The 15344-nt window shown below is 42.4% G+C and overlaps 1 protein-coding gene across 6 annotated transcripts in view; it reads right to left on the reverse strand.

The window, feature by feature from the left end:
• TENM4 (teneurin transmembrane protein 4) overlaps positions 1-15344 on the reverse strand; it is a 685723-nt gene that overhangs the window by 403966 nt on the left and 266413 nt on the right. For 2 of the 6 annotated variants that reach the window (XM_039848157.1, XM_039848156.1), the window contains one exon: positions 5769-5865. The exons of the other annotated variants lie outside the window; for them this stretch is intronic. The gene's annotated coding sequence lies outside the window, so the exon portion shown is untranslated. The remainder of the gene's footprint in view (positions 1-5768; positions 5866-15344) is intronic. 6 annotated transcript variants of the gene reach the window in all.

Genomic DNA, 15344 nt, shown 5'->3' on the forward strand with positions numbered 1-15344 from the left:
CCACACGTGTGCTCTCTGTCTCCGGCCTCTGCTGAGAACTCCAGACTCTTCTCACCAGCAAGCACAGTAGCCATTCCTTCATTATTAACTACCTACTGAGCACTTGCTGGGGGTCAGAGCCTGTGCTAGCTTCAGACTGAGCCTTACATAATGTGCACAAAATCTCCCTCCTCTGGAAAACCTTCCTGTCCTCATTTGAGCTCCCTCAGAGCTCTCAACCAGCCTTCAGGCCATTCTCTAGAACGGAATTTTCCAAAATAAGTTCTGTAATACAGAGAGATTGAATAGACAAGAAAATAAGCTTGGAAAACATTAGGTTAGCAAGCTCACCGCAGGACTTCTCAGAGCCTTTAGAGTGCTAGTGGCAGTGGTATCTACCAGGAGAGATTCAGTGTACAGTACTTCTCAGATCACTTAAAAGGAAACCTCACTACTTTATAAACACACACACACACACACACACACACACAAAAACTAAAAAACATTTTGTAGCCTGATATATGCTGGAACAAGGTTTAGAAAGTTTTACCCGAGAAAAACAACTACTATGTCAAATTTGTGTTCGGTTTTGACCCGTCAATCTACTGGCAGGACTACGAGGCCGGGAACTCTGCTTTGCTCATCACTACAGCTCCTGCTTTCAGCCAGGCCTAGAGAGAGTAGTTCTCTAAAAGTTTTCTTTGAAGATGGCACAAGTGAGCGGTGTAAAACAAGATTCTGGGACTGCACCAACATTCATAGCTGCGTCTGCCTGCATCTCTTATTCTGTCTCCAAGGCTACAGGCATTTCTTGCCTATATGAATCTCAGGTGAGATTTTTCTCTTCACCCTAGACACAATTTGTCAGGATGCGGAGACCCGTCACCACCTGCCTCTGACCACTTCCTCTGATCCCCTCCTACACTCCCTACACATCCCCTTAACTTTAACTCTAGAAAACCACGGGCAGCTTCCGGAATGCATTGTGGCTTCTTTCGAATGATGGTCCCACCTGCTGAGTCCTCCGCAATCTTGCCTCTGCAGTTTTCCTTTCTTTAATCCTTAGCTTGAATCTCTTAGCTTCTATGAAACCTTTGATGAGGCCCTCCTGGTTTCCCATCCCCAAAGTTGGGCTACATGATTCTCCTGAGTGGCCTGGGCTATTATATCTTAAACCATACCTGTCTTCTTGTGTGGGCAGGGTGGTCTCCTGAGTGAAGATGCCCCATGTATTTTGGGGCATAGTCAAGAGAGCTGGAAAGCCATTGATGTTATATCACCCATCTATTTAAGATAGTTCCAGGCCCTGTGCAAGGTTTATCCTGAGCCTTTTAAAATCCACACAATAGTTCCCTCCTCTGTGAAGCTCTGCCTGGCAGGCACAGGGCTGCCTCCTGCTCTTCTTGTACCCTCAGAGGCTAGTAGCCTCCTGACTCCCACTGCTGCTTAGAATCATAATTTCGTAACAAAAAAAGCAAAAAGCTAGAACCGAAGCATGCTTTGTCAGATCTTATTCTCCCAATGTATTTTCTTCACTGTTTTCCAACTTCTGCAATCATAAAATAAAATGGCTTTAGCATGACAATCGTTTCATACAGATGAAAACACGATTGAGTGCAATGGTGCTTCCAGAACTCTGAGGGAAGCAGATCAGGCAGAAGAGGTAGGAAGGAGGAGGGAGGAGATTTGAGGAGCTGGAGCCAGGCCCCTGCAGAGGTGTCTGGGCCTCCAACTGTACCCGTCTGTGGGTGGAAAAACAATCTTTCCCCTTGGACCCAAAGCACAGGGCTGCCTCCTAGAGATTAAGGCACCAGATGGAGCCTACTCAACCGAATGCACCATTCCACCCATTGGCGGCAGGAATGGGAGACAAAGAATCAGCAGGAGACCTAGTGTCTTCTTCCCAGCTGTGCTTTCTTCGTAGCTCTGCTCTTAATTCCCCACTTCTCTGGGTCTCAGATTCCTCATCTTAACATGAGAGATTTAGATTAAATCAGTGGCTCAATTTTTTAGGCACTCACATATAGTGCACAGGTGTAACTTAAGTCTCACTTAACAATGTTTACCCTTACTACTTGCTGTATTTGCTATTTTTTATTCATTTTATTGAAGCATGACATAAGTACAGTGGAGTATAAGTGTCATTAATGAAAAGTTTGATAAATTCTCACAATGCAAAAACATCCATGTACCCAGCCCTCTAATCAAAAGACAGAGCGATACCGGTACCTTGAAAGGCCCCTCCTCTTCTTTCCCTTGTGCTAACTCCTCCCCAAGGGTTACCGCTATCCTGACTTCTAACAACATAGATTAGTTTTGTCTGTTTTTGTACTTTACACATCGATGTAATCATAAAGTTTCTTTGTACCTGGTTTTTTCTTTCAGCATTATGTTTGTGAGGATTGTTGATATTGAGTTGTGCAATATTCCATTGTGTGGAGACATCACAATTTATCCATTCCACTGCTGATGGCCATGTGTTTTGGTGGACACTCTGAATCTGTCTCATGGGTGTGTATCTAGCAATGGAATTTCCGGCATTCATATGCTGAGCTTCAGTTGATTCTGCCTGACAGTTTTCCAAAGGGATGATAACAAACTATACTTCAGCCCGCGGTGTGAGAGTTCTAGTTGCTTCGGATTTTTGCCAACACTAGGTACTGCCTATCTTTTTCATTTTAGCCATTCTCATGGGTGTATAGTGGCATTTCATTGTGTGTTTAATTTGCAATTCTCTGATAACTAATGTTTTGATATGTTTGTTGGCTATTCGGATATTCTTGTTTGTGAAGTATCTGAGCCTTTTGCTCATTTTTCTATTAGGTTCTTGGTCTTTTCTTTACTGATTTTCAGGAGTTTCCTCTTTTTTTACATATACACACATATGTGTATATATATGACATGAGAACTTTGTTGAATATATGCATATATATATGTACATATATATGTATATATAAAGTGTAAATATCTTCACTCACTCTGTGAGTTACTGGGTTACTCTGTTTCATTTTAATATTATGATCTTAAATCACCAAATTAATTTCATGACCCATTAATGGGTCACAACACACAGTTTGAAAAACACTGCAATACATGATTATGCAGTCTTCCTAGGATCTGGATACCCATGAAAGTGGTACCTCTGGCCAGTGGCATCCGGGGAAGCATTAGCCTGGAGCAGCACCCCTGAATATATGTATAATCAGAAGCTGTCTGGAGAACAAAGGCCACTATATTAGCTATATTTAATTTCCAAATTAGAAAAAAAAAATCCTTGTTCTACATCTTAAATGACAACACAGTTCCCAGTTCTTCTGAATTTAAGATTTGCCAGCTATATCCCTGACTGAAAGCGGGACTTGAAAGGATGAGCGAAGTGTAGGAACTCCTCTGGAATTAGCCCTTTCAGCAGGGCTAGAGGGTGCATTCACCTGTGCCTGCTGTCCATCCCCTGAAGTGCATGGGCCCTCAGGGGAATGGTTCTGTGGAATCTAAGATACCTTGGGAGGTTCCTTTCATCCAATAGGTCAAGATGACTGTCCCTAAAGCCTGACAAACTCCATTACCCTTAGGAGAAGGGCACTCACCCATCCCAGGTTCTTTCTTTGTGTGACGGTATATTCCATGCAGCACACTCCCAACTCCTCAGAGTGGCCCTGTCCTCAGACTTTAAGTTCCATGAAGACAGGGACTATAGAACTCTTGTTAAAAATCTGGCCGACATTATAAAGCTGGTCAGTTGTAGACGGAGGACGACTGACCTCACAGCCTGTGTTTTCATTCCTATGTTATACTCCATCCGGGAAGCTGGTCACTGTGTAGAGAGTGGTGACCAGATCCAAAGGGCCCAAAGATTCTCTCTCTCCTTCTCTCCCTCTCCCCACCCCTCTCTCATAGATGTGCACACACATGTGCACACACAAACCCACATACGTGAGTAGACACAAATAGGCATATGTGTGCATACACAGACGTGCACATGCATGCACATACACATGCTGCTTTACTCAGAAAGCGGGCTGGACTCTACTGGTTCATTACATACTCAACTCATCTCAGTTTTACCCTTTCTCTTGATTTCCAAAGTATTAAAATAGCCCATATACATGGATCATACAAATATACATTTATGTGCAAGGAACTTTACAGTTTATAGATCCCTTTCACACTCAATCTCTCATCTGATCCTCACAACCAGCCTTCTGAACTATGTAAATATTTAATAAATCTCAAGGTTCCCAAGGTCTAATGGGGATCTTAGGACCTCTTTTTGGGGACACCAATCCTTGCTACCCAGGACTGGGGCTGTGGCAGTAGCCAGAGAGGTTGGCAGAATTTGTGCAGGTCCTCAGACCTACCCTAAATGTTTTCCTTTTCACTGTATTTTCCATAGCAATCAATCCTTCCTTGTCTGATTCTGAGCAGAGTTTTCATTTCATGACCTTTCCAGAGTTGGGCTTGTGTTTGCATGAGAGTTTACAGGAAGTAGACACTTCTCCCCTTTCCCTAATAACCATACCCACATCTTTTCTCTTCTTATTAGAGTCTTTACCACCTCTGGCCTTCTCCTATAGCTAAAGGCAAGGCACTCTATCAGTACTAGAAACTAGCACTCATTGAACACTTCTGAAGTGCCAGGCACCAAGTGCTTTGTGTACATTATTCCAGCACATCTCACACAAATCCTTTGCCATGTGTACTAATATCCTTATTTCACAAATGAGGAAACAGTTGCTCAGAGAGAAGAAGTGACATCCCTATGGCCACATACTCAGCAAGTGACAGGACTAGGACTAGACCCAGGTCCCATGGATCCCCAAGTCCAGGCTCCTTCTAGCACATGGGACACTGAGAAGCAGCAACTTCTTTACTCTGAGTCAGCAAACTGTCTATATGGAGGTGTACAGCATCTTACAGACCATCTTGTCCTACCATCCTTGTTTTCTCTGAGATCAGAGAAATAAAGGGATTTTCCCGAGAGCATAGCAAGAGCAAAAGTAGGAGTGGAACTCAGGGATGGTCCTTGGATTTCTCTTCTTCTAATTCTCCTGGATCTCTTGGGACAGAGGACACTGCTAGGGCTCGGTCTGTATTCCAGGATGTGCCTCTTTTTAAGGAAACATTTACAATAATAGAAAGAAGTTGACCAGCGCAGGAACTGCTCTTGAAACCAAATTGTGAAAAGTTATTGGAGGAACCAAGAATAGGAAAAGATCTCATGGAGGGACATGATCTTTATCTTCAATCATTTTTAGGACTATTTAGTAAAGAAGAAGCGGGCTTGGCAAGATGTGAGGAGGAGTGGATTTCAAATCCAGATTATGTGGGGACATATCAAGTTTCTCATCTGTCCCTGGGTGTTTCCAAGCGCAGGCCAAATATCTATATATCTATCTCTCTCTCTCTCTCTTTCTCTCTCAATCATCCATCCATCTATCCATCTATCCATCCATCCATCTATCTATCTATCTATCTATCTATCTATCTATCTATCTAATCTATCATCTATCTATTATCTAATGGTCCACACCTCTAAAACCTTGAAAAACCCTGCAAGATTCTAAGATTCTACAAGCTTTGAAATGTATTAAAATCTTGTAGGGAAGGCAAGCAGTAATCTTGTACTCCTTGCTCATTGTTCTTAGTAAAAAAAAAAAAAAAATGTATTATAAAATAAATGGAGATAAAGTCTCCCTATTAACTCATATTTAAGAGGCAGAGAAAAAAGCGCCCATAACATTAACTTAAATCATGAATACTTTCTGAAGTGTAAAAAAAAATCAACTCACTTTTCTTTAAATCTTCTTAAAAGGGTCTAAGAATAGTCCTTCAAATAATCCTTGAAGTATGCAATTTTAATTTGGACACATGGTAATTTCAGTCTACCTGTTGAAAGAGACAAGAGAGAAATCAGTCATTTTTGATGATGCTGTTCTGACAAGCAACAGAGAAGATTAAGGCAGCTTGAGGGGGTAAAGTGGGGGTGGGCAGTAGCAGCAGCAGCAGCTTTGGCCCGAGGCCAAAGACTGGATTTTGAACCCTCACAGAAAAGGCAACTAGGGCAGCAATCACAGTGGCTGGCACATAGCAAATGCCCAATAACTATTTCATGAATGAATAAAAAAGGAGAGATGAATAAATGAGATTTCTCATCAACTTTTGATGCAGGGAGTTATCCTTATAGGCTCGTCTCTTTGACTCTTCCAAAGAAACAGAATTTCCAGTCGCTGGATGTATTATGGAAAATAACGCAGAGAAAGGTTCATGGTGTAGTGGAGTGAGGACTTCGGAGCCATCATATCTGTGTTCAAATCCTGGCTCTACCACTTATTACTGTACAACCCTGGGTGAACTCATTTATTTATGTTTATTATTGTTCTGCATTTGGATACTTAGCCCATTCATTAATTTTCAGTCCTTCTTCTTTTCTAACACAGCATTTAGGGTCACAGAGTTCCCTTAAGTGCTGTCTTGGCTATATTCCACAACTTTAATATTTACTATTTTTATCATTTAGTTATCAGTGTTTTATAATTTTCATGATCATTTTTTGACCTATAAGTTATTTAGAAGTGTTTTTGTAAATCTCTCTGTCTCTCTCTCTCTCTCTCTCTCTCTCTCTCTATATATATATATATATATATATATACATTTTTTTCTTTTAAACAACTCATCTTTCTCTCATTGATTTTTACCTTAAATGTACTGTGGTGTGAGAATGTGGTCTGTAGGAGACTAATCTCTTGAAATGTATTAAGACATATCTTATAGTCTAGGATGTAGTCAATTGTCATGAATGTTCCATTGTGCTTGGAAAGAACTTGCATTCTCTAGTAGCTTTGGACTGTTTTCTTTTCTTTTTCAAACTTCCCTGTACCTCCACTTCCTTATCTGTAAGAGGTGAACAACACATACCCTCATGCCATTTAGAATGACACTTACTGACATAGAGGCTATGCAGATAGAAACAGATAAGTGCACGAGAAAGAGAGTGAAATGCACCATTTCTTGCTTATAGCAATGTTAATAATGATACTTTAGATTTATAAAGCACTTGAAAGTTTCCAAATGATGACCACATGTGCCGTTTGGTTCTCTCAACAAATCCGTGAGGTCGTACCCGGGGGGGTAGAGGTGACAACCCACATGGGGAAGGAATGTGCACCAGTTGTGTGGTTATTCACTCAGTCCTCCAAGCCAGAACCCCAGGGTTTTCCCCCTCACTCCTCACACCTGCTCAGTTCAGCCTACCTACTGTCTTTCAGATCTATCCTCATTATCACCCTTAATCACCCTACTTTGTTTTTTACCTGCTTTCTTCCAGGAGATTATTAAATTCCTACTTAAAAAAAAAAAAATACAGCTACGAGGAGTAAATCCAGACGAGCTCCTTGGCAGGCATGAGTCCCAATACTGGGCTGAAGATAAGTGTTGGGTCATGGGTGCCAGAATATCCGAATCTTAAAGGAGGAGTATATTTATGTTTATCAAATGGAGGCATGGGTTTAGAAAGGTAGAGAAACACTGCGATAATTGAGTTCAAATAGTCTTCATCTAACAAAGCTCTTCCCATGATCTTGTCCTCGTAGCACCCCGAGTTCTTTTGCTCCTCAGAAAAAATTTCTGAGTCAACTAAACCACCACTTCCTCCACTCCCAAGCCCTCCACAAATCATTGCAGGGTGGCTCCCAGAATGTTCTTTTAAAAATCATAACGATACTGTCACTGCAAATTCCAGAGACTTCTTAATCTGTTGTGGCCTCTCTGGGTCATTTGCCAGCAGGATCACTGCCTCCTCTCGAAACTCTTCTGCCTCAGCATCTCCCACACCAGTCTCTCCTGATTTGCCTTCTTTTCCTCCAGGGACTTTCTCTGTTTCTTTTGCTGGTTCCTTTTTCTCTGCCTCATTTTTGCCATGAAAGATTAAGAGCCCCTTCTTCTCTCCCTCTTTAAATTGTGATTTAAACTGGCATTTTCATAATTAATTAGAATTGTTCTAATAAAATAAGAATCATGAACTACCATTTATTAAGTGTATATTAAGTGCACGCCAATCACTGTGCTAAACATTAATTTATTTCACTTAACTTTCACAACAACCACTTGCAGTAGGTGTTATTAATATTCCCATTTTTTTTTCAGATGAGAAAGGAGAAGCTAAGAAAAGAAATGTGATTTGCCCAACATCACTCAGCCACTATGTGCCAGAGCTGGGATTCAAAGCACAATCTGTCTAATTCAAAGCCTGAACTCTCAGCCACTTCATTTACTCGTCTTACCCTCCTATCCCCTGACCTCTGTGACTCGCTATTTTCCCGCAGTGTCATGGATTTCATCCTTTCATTCTATTTCCCTCTGAATGAAAGGTCTTTACCCACACTGTGATCCGAGAAAATACTATTCATTGTTCAAGGCCTGGCTCCACTGTCTCTCTTCCCATAAAGCTACCTGCAACTCCAGGCAGTTTATTTGCTCCCAACTCTTTGTAGCTCTACAAGACCCCATTCCTTGTAGCTCTATAAAATGATCCATTCATCCTTCTGACCATGCATCCATCTATCCACCCAAGAATTACATAAATACAGTAAAAGACTGTTTATCCAAAGTCTAGATACTAAAAGTGTCCACGCAAAGGAATTGGTCCAAAGATTTTTTTTTTTATGCTCTCCCTTTGGAAGAATATATTATACTTTTGTCAAAATTGAGGAAAATTTGTAGGAGGTCATGGTACGTGGGGGAAGGAATGTATTCCGCTAGGCATTTGCAAATGCTGACTGGCCAGGGACAGGAATCCCTATGATCTGGCTAGGAAGGTTTCCAAGTTTACAAAAGCAGGTCTGTCAGATTTCCCTTACCCAATTCCTACATTTCTAAATCCCGTTATATATCAAGCTGGCTCAAATCTTTGAAGTCTTACCTGATTTTCCTCCCCCAACAGGCATAAATGAACCTAGTCCCCAATCACTATGTGTCTATGATATCTCTGACGGCACTCAGCATTTTTATCATCCATAGATAATACTACATTTCAAAAAGCACTTGAACATATTCATTTCATGCTTTGCCTCCCTTCTGGCCTCCTTGGGACTAAAAGTTGTACCCACTTCACCTTCATGTTTTCAGAACCAACCTCAGTGCCTGGCAAGCAGATGTCCATGAGTGACTACTGATCTACTGAAATTGGATGGTACTGCCTTTGAATGGGGAAGGCTGTACAAAAATCACTCAAAAACAAGCACCTAGCAGTGTGTTATGCATATCACAGATTCTAAATAACTATAAAATTATTCTACCTCTCTCTACCTCCCAAAAAGTAAGAATCAGAAAAGAAGAACCATGAATCCACTAAAGGCCTACGTTCCATGGTTCACACAAATGCTGGAGTGGTGGCTCCTGACACTCTCCAGGTGACTCAGCAGAAAAATGCCGTGTTTGGACACATTGTGGTTCTCATGGTCAGGAAATGAGAGTTAGAGCTTTGAAGGCAGACAGAACTTCAAGATCAGCCACTACAACCACCTGCGTTTATAGAGGAAGGCTGGAGAGGTTAAATGACTCCATCCCAGTCACCTGGCAATGGCTGTGCAGATGCGTTTTCCCTGTCCCCTCCTAGACTTGCAAATGAAGCCTCTAGGAAATTGAGTGCTCTCTGAATGGCTAAAAATAAACTCCCAGAAACTTCATCTAGATATATCATGGCTGCAATTTACAGTGTCTAGAACTTCAGCATGGTATAATTAGCAAATGGATTACAATAATTTATTTTTGGTTTAAAAGCTCAAATGAACACGACCTTCCAATAGAATGGGAAAATAAGAGGCTGGGAGCCAGCCACATTCCTCTGGCCCCTTCCAGTGTCACAATTTTAATGCTGGCTGGCATCCATCTACTGATGTCTGGTGGATATGCCACAAAGAAGGAACTGCAACTCTGAGCTCTGGGCTTCCTAGGAAGTATGAATTCTGGGATACAGCCCTCCAAAAGGATCTATGCTCATTCTTCCAGTGACCAGGAGGAACACATCTGAAATCACCCTTCTAATGAGCAAAAAACCTCAAAGGCAGAGAAAATTTTCTTGTAATGCCTCTGAACAGGCAGTATCAAAGGATGCAGGTAAAAGAAGACTGGACTGGGGTCAGAGAGGACCTCTGTTTGGGTTCTGTTTTATGTGTGCTATGAATAACCATTTTAGTTCTCTTTATTAGAAAGTGTTGATAATTAAGTACCTCATAAGATTAAATGAGGGATTACATGAGAAAAATGTATGCAAGGGGTTTTGTTAGTGAATGCTAGTGATTCTTTTTGAGTGAATAAATTTCCAAAGCAGCTCTTTCTAATGAGGAATCTTTCTGAAGAAAGCACTGTAGAATATTATAGTAGGGAGCCAGTAGTGGGGCAGGAAAAAATCTGGAAAGCTGTCTCCTCCAGTTACGCTCTGCAGAGTCCAGGCAGAGGCAAGTCTCTTACCCTTGGAAGATCTCTCCACAGAGCACTCTGAAGCCAAGAAGCAGGAATCTTGACTTGAGCAAGGAACATGGACAACTTGCCTCCTCTCTCATGCATTGAACCCAAACCAGCAAAACATCTCCAGAATATCCACTGACATGGAAGGTGGAGAAGGTGGCCAGGCAGTGTGCAAAACCAAAGTGATGCTTCCTCTAGTTGAAGAAGGGGAATGGGCATTTACTGAGCATCTACTATGTGCCAGGCACAGCGATGGGCCCTTTCACATGAGACTTCCTTTCCAAAAACTGTGAGGTTACCCTGTCATATTGTCACATCGTGCCATTGCTTACAATGTGTGCAGGCCTGAGAAGACTCTCCAACTAGGTCTGGAGCAGGAAGACCTGGACCCTCACTACTCTCACACTTTCAATTCTTAGTGATCATTATGGAGGAACTTCAGTCTCTGATCAGTTAGGTTGGGACAAAAACTGCAAACTTACCTGCCTCACCAGATTGCTTTCAGACAGAAAAGGGTGAGTGTGAAAAACTTTGAGAACTGTGCCAAACACTGAAAGAACATCACTCTTCTTCAGGCTCCTCAAGAACTTAATATGGCCCTTCACTGAACATCAAATTTCTGCTTTGAGCCTGGCCCACCTCACAGACTGTATCTTCTTGTCCGTGCCCCTTGTTCCTGAGCTCCATGCAAAGCAATTATCTTTTAGGCTGTTATGCTCAGGGAGCAAAGGCTGTTTTCTTTTCCTCAAGTTGCCCCTTCCTGCTTTAGGTCTCAGCTTAGACTTGGACTTGCTTCCTGGAAAGACCTTTCTCATGTCCTCAGCCCATGGCAGCTTCTCCTACTACACATTCTCCAGGGCACTTGTAATTACATACTAACTGGAATGACAATTTGATTAATATCTATCTCCCCAACTAGAATGGGGCAGGGCCTGCTTTGTCTCATTCAACCAGGATGTCTTCAGGAGATGTCTTTGAGGGGCTAGGTACATAATGGTCAATCTGTGTCTGCTTTATTCACAGATGTATCCCCAGCATCTAGAGCAGTGCATGGCACACAGTAAGAGCTCAATAAATACCTGTTGGATACATACCTATAAAGGTTTGCTAGAGGGGATGTATAGCAGAGAGTTACACTCATGGACTCTGGAGCCAGAAATCATGGAATCTGGAGCCAGAATACCCAGTCTGAGCCTGTCTGCCCTACTCAGAGCTGTATTACACTCAGTAAATGACTTCACATCTGTGCCTTAGTTTCTTCATTTATTCAAAAAGGGATAAAAATTGTGCCTATCTCCTCAAGTTGTTGTGAAGATTGAATAATATATTTAAAGTTCTTGGAACAAGGCCAGACAGGTGGTTGGTACATGTAAGTGTAGCTATTCTTCTTATTAAGATCACTCTTCATCCTCCTCCCTGACCCAGTTACCATCCCTCTTCTTTTCTGAAGCTGGTCCAGCTTGGTCCTCTTCCTCCTCTGGTCTCCTAGTTCTCACTGCCTTTTCCCTGCACTTAAGCCCTTCCATGCATTATTTGCTACTGTGGCTGAACAGTTATCCAAGACAGTAACTTGTCTCTTCTGAGAGACCACAACAGCCTAGAGAAAGGTCTAGAGAAGCAAACCAGAGGGGGACTAGAAAAGAGGATTGAGCAGGAGAATCTGGGTAAATGGAGGGGGCATGCAGTGGAGGTTCTCTGGGAAACCTGCTCGAAACCCACTTGGAGCTTCTGACTCAAAACCTGTTTTGGGGGGCAAGGCTTCTGGCCTTAAGTATGTGCTTTACGGGCTCAAAAATGCCTTTTTTTTTTCTAAAATAAATGATTAGCCATTCAGATGTAAAATGCAGCTGTCACAGAACAAGAGATTAATACGGGTGCTTAAGAATGCTATTTCTTCATATTAACCTCTAGAGCAACAGAAACCTATCCGGATAGACTCCTGAGTGCTCCAGACACCCGACGTTTTTTCCTTTAATAATATGTGATGTTTAAATAATAGTCGATGCTTGTTCCAAGTAGAGTTTGCTAGCTTGCTTCCCTCCCTCCCCTTCTCTTCCTCCTCCCTCCTAGGCTAAGACTATCTTGGTCTTAATTTTCTCCTTGATATCTGGGATATAAGCTTACAGATACATACCTGAGAGGCACGTCAGGGTTTCTAAACTTGCCTCTTGACTTAGTTCCCTGATGCCCATTCTCCTTTCCATCTGCCACCTCCTCATACCTCTCAGCCAACCCATCCTTCCCACATTTTGCCTGCCAGAGGACTAATTTAACTTCAAAAATGTTTAAATTTTTTACGTTCTTCTCTGCAAGAGGTGAGCTTCAGTTATGTGAAAAGTGTAAACAGCTATGATGGCACAAACAGGTAAGATGGCACTAACTTGTCCAGAAGAGAAGGTAGGTGGTGTTCAATGCACAGGCTCCAGGGGGATGGGGCCTGGGCTTGAGCTCTGGTTGCCCTTGACTGACAGCTTAGGGAAGTGACTTTAGAGCTGCTCTGCACTCCCAGAATATGGATTCTAAGAATTAGCATGGATGACCCTGACTTTGGGCCTCCAGCTAGACTCAGAGCTAAATAGTTATTCAAATAAGTATGTAATTTAACTGCTGGCTTGCTCATGCATTGACTCTATCACTTATTCTATTATTCATCTCTTTACTCATTTATAATCATTCACTTATTCATTTGTATTTATTTCCTCAAATTTTCATTTATTCATTTACTCGAAATCGCACACTTATTCATTCACTCATTCATTCACTCATTAACTTCTTTATTTACTCACTCCTTCACTGATTCCTTTACTTACTTATTTATTTCATTTAATTAACTCACTCCTTCATTCACCTTCACTCATTCTTTCCTTCATTCGCTCCCTATCCATGCACTCCCTCCTGAATGAGGGCTCATTCAGTCCCTCGCTCTCACTTGTTCCTCCCTGTTCTGCAGCGCAGCATCCTGCCAGGAAGCAGAGCCTGCATCATGGTTAGGTCCATTAGTCCTCAATCCCAGAACATTCTCTTTCATTTTAACTTCCAACTTGCTGAAATGTGCAGGCATGTGTCCTGGTGTGCAGAGGATACGCTTTCCACTCAGGAACAGATGTTTTTGTAATTACTGTTTTGACTTTCACCCTCTAATGCCAGAAAATTCTTTCCACAAACTCCTCCAGCATGCAATGAGGCAACCAGTCAGCTAAGCAGGGCATGTAGTGCCTGGGGGTCCAAAGTCTGGGACACTCGCAGACTCCTGACAGTCAGAGCTGCAGGGGACTTAGAGAGCCTCCCTACTGCAGGGCTGTGTAACCTGGGGTCCAGGAATGAAATGGAAAGGGAAGCAGGTCTGGAGAGCAGTAGACTTTTTGAGCCAAGTTACAGAATGTGAAAAAGAGTGGCCTGTCTCAGGATTATAGAGTTGTGATCCATCTGTGCTTGGGTAACTGCAATGACAGGTGACAGGGTCAATGGAAAATGTAGAGGTTTATTGGCATGAGGCCAGTGGGAAGAAGTTAGCAATGTCACGGTAGGAGATGAAAATCATAATTTATTTACCTACCATGTGCCAGGCACTTCCCATACTTTATAGTAGTTGTCCCTCAATGATCAATCTCCCAGTCTTTTTTTTTTTAGAAGTAGAATCCCCTGAGTTTTAGTTGGTCACATGACCTCTCAAGGACAGGCAAGGCTTCCCAGAATCCCTTGCAGCAAGGCGTGACCGGTGAGTTCTAACCAATGGGTGTGAGCAGAGGTGTTACATGAAACTTCTTGGTTGTGCCCTTAGAAGAAAGCTGGATGCCCTCCATCTCCTCTTCACCACCTGCTGACTAAAGCATGATCCTCTCTAGTGAAGCATCTCTGTCTTTAGGGTTGAGGGCATAGAGCAACAATACAGATGAAGCTCAGGTCCCTGCAGAACCTATGATGCAAAACTTCTCTATACCCAGCTGAGATTTTATGTGCAAGAGAAACGAGCATCTGCTATGCTGTCATCACTGTCGTTTTGATCCCTGTTAAAGCTGCCAAGCCTGTATCTACTAATACCGGAGGAATCTTCTGCATCATGTTTCCTTATGGGGAAACTTCCTTTAGAGGAACACTCTTGGCTTTTCTTGCTCCCTTACCTAATCTTTTCTGTCATGGTTTAATAGTGTCCCCTCAAAATTCATGCCTGCTGGGACCCTCAGAATGTGACTTTATTTGGAATTGGAGTCTTTGCAGATGTAATTAAGGTAAGATCTAGATGAGATCATACGGGAATAGGGTAGACCCTAAATCCAATGAGAATATTCTAATGAGAGACAGAATAGAACAAACTGAGACACAATGGAGAATACTATGTGAAGATGGAAGCAGAGATTGGAATGATGCACATACAAGCCAAGGAACACCAAGAAAGCCAGGAGAGGCATGGAACAGATTCTCCCTGAGTGCCTCCAGAAGAAACTATTTCTGCTGACACTTAGATTTTGTACTTTTAATCTCTAGAACTGTGGGAGAAATAAATTTCTGCTGTTTTAAGTCACCAACTTCATGGCAATTTGTTGCACCAGACATAGGAAACTGACACATGCTCTTCAAGGAGTGACAATGATTGGGCCGGTGGGTTTGGAAGATGCAACTGGACCTGCCTTACCATTCCCCTAACCCTGGCGCCCCCCAGATGGCCTACAGAAAACTAACCTCTCTTCTCTCCCATGGAATGGATAAGGTTAATTCTAGGGTGATGTGTTAGCAAGCAACATATCTAAAAACCACACTGCGTGCTTTCCACTGTAATTGGTGCAGTGTAGTGGTGAAGATCATGGCTTCGGAAGTCCTGCCACCCAGCATTAAACCCTGATTTGCCATGGACTACTTGTGTGATTTGGGGCATATTAAACTTTCAGTGCCTTGGTGTCTTC

The sequence above is a fragment of the Pteropus medius genome, unplaced genomic scaffold, assembly GCF_902729225.1.
Source record: "Pteropus medius unplaced genomic scaffold, Ma_sr-lr_union100, whole genome shotgun sequence".
Taxonomy (NCBI): Eukaryota; Metazoa; Chordata; class Mammalia; order Chiroptera; family Pteropodidae; genus Pteropus; species Pteropus medius.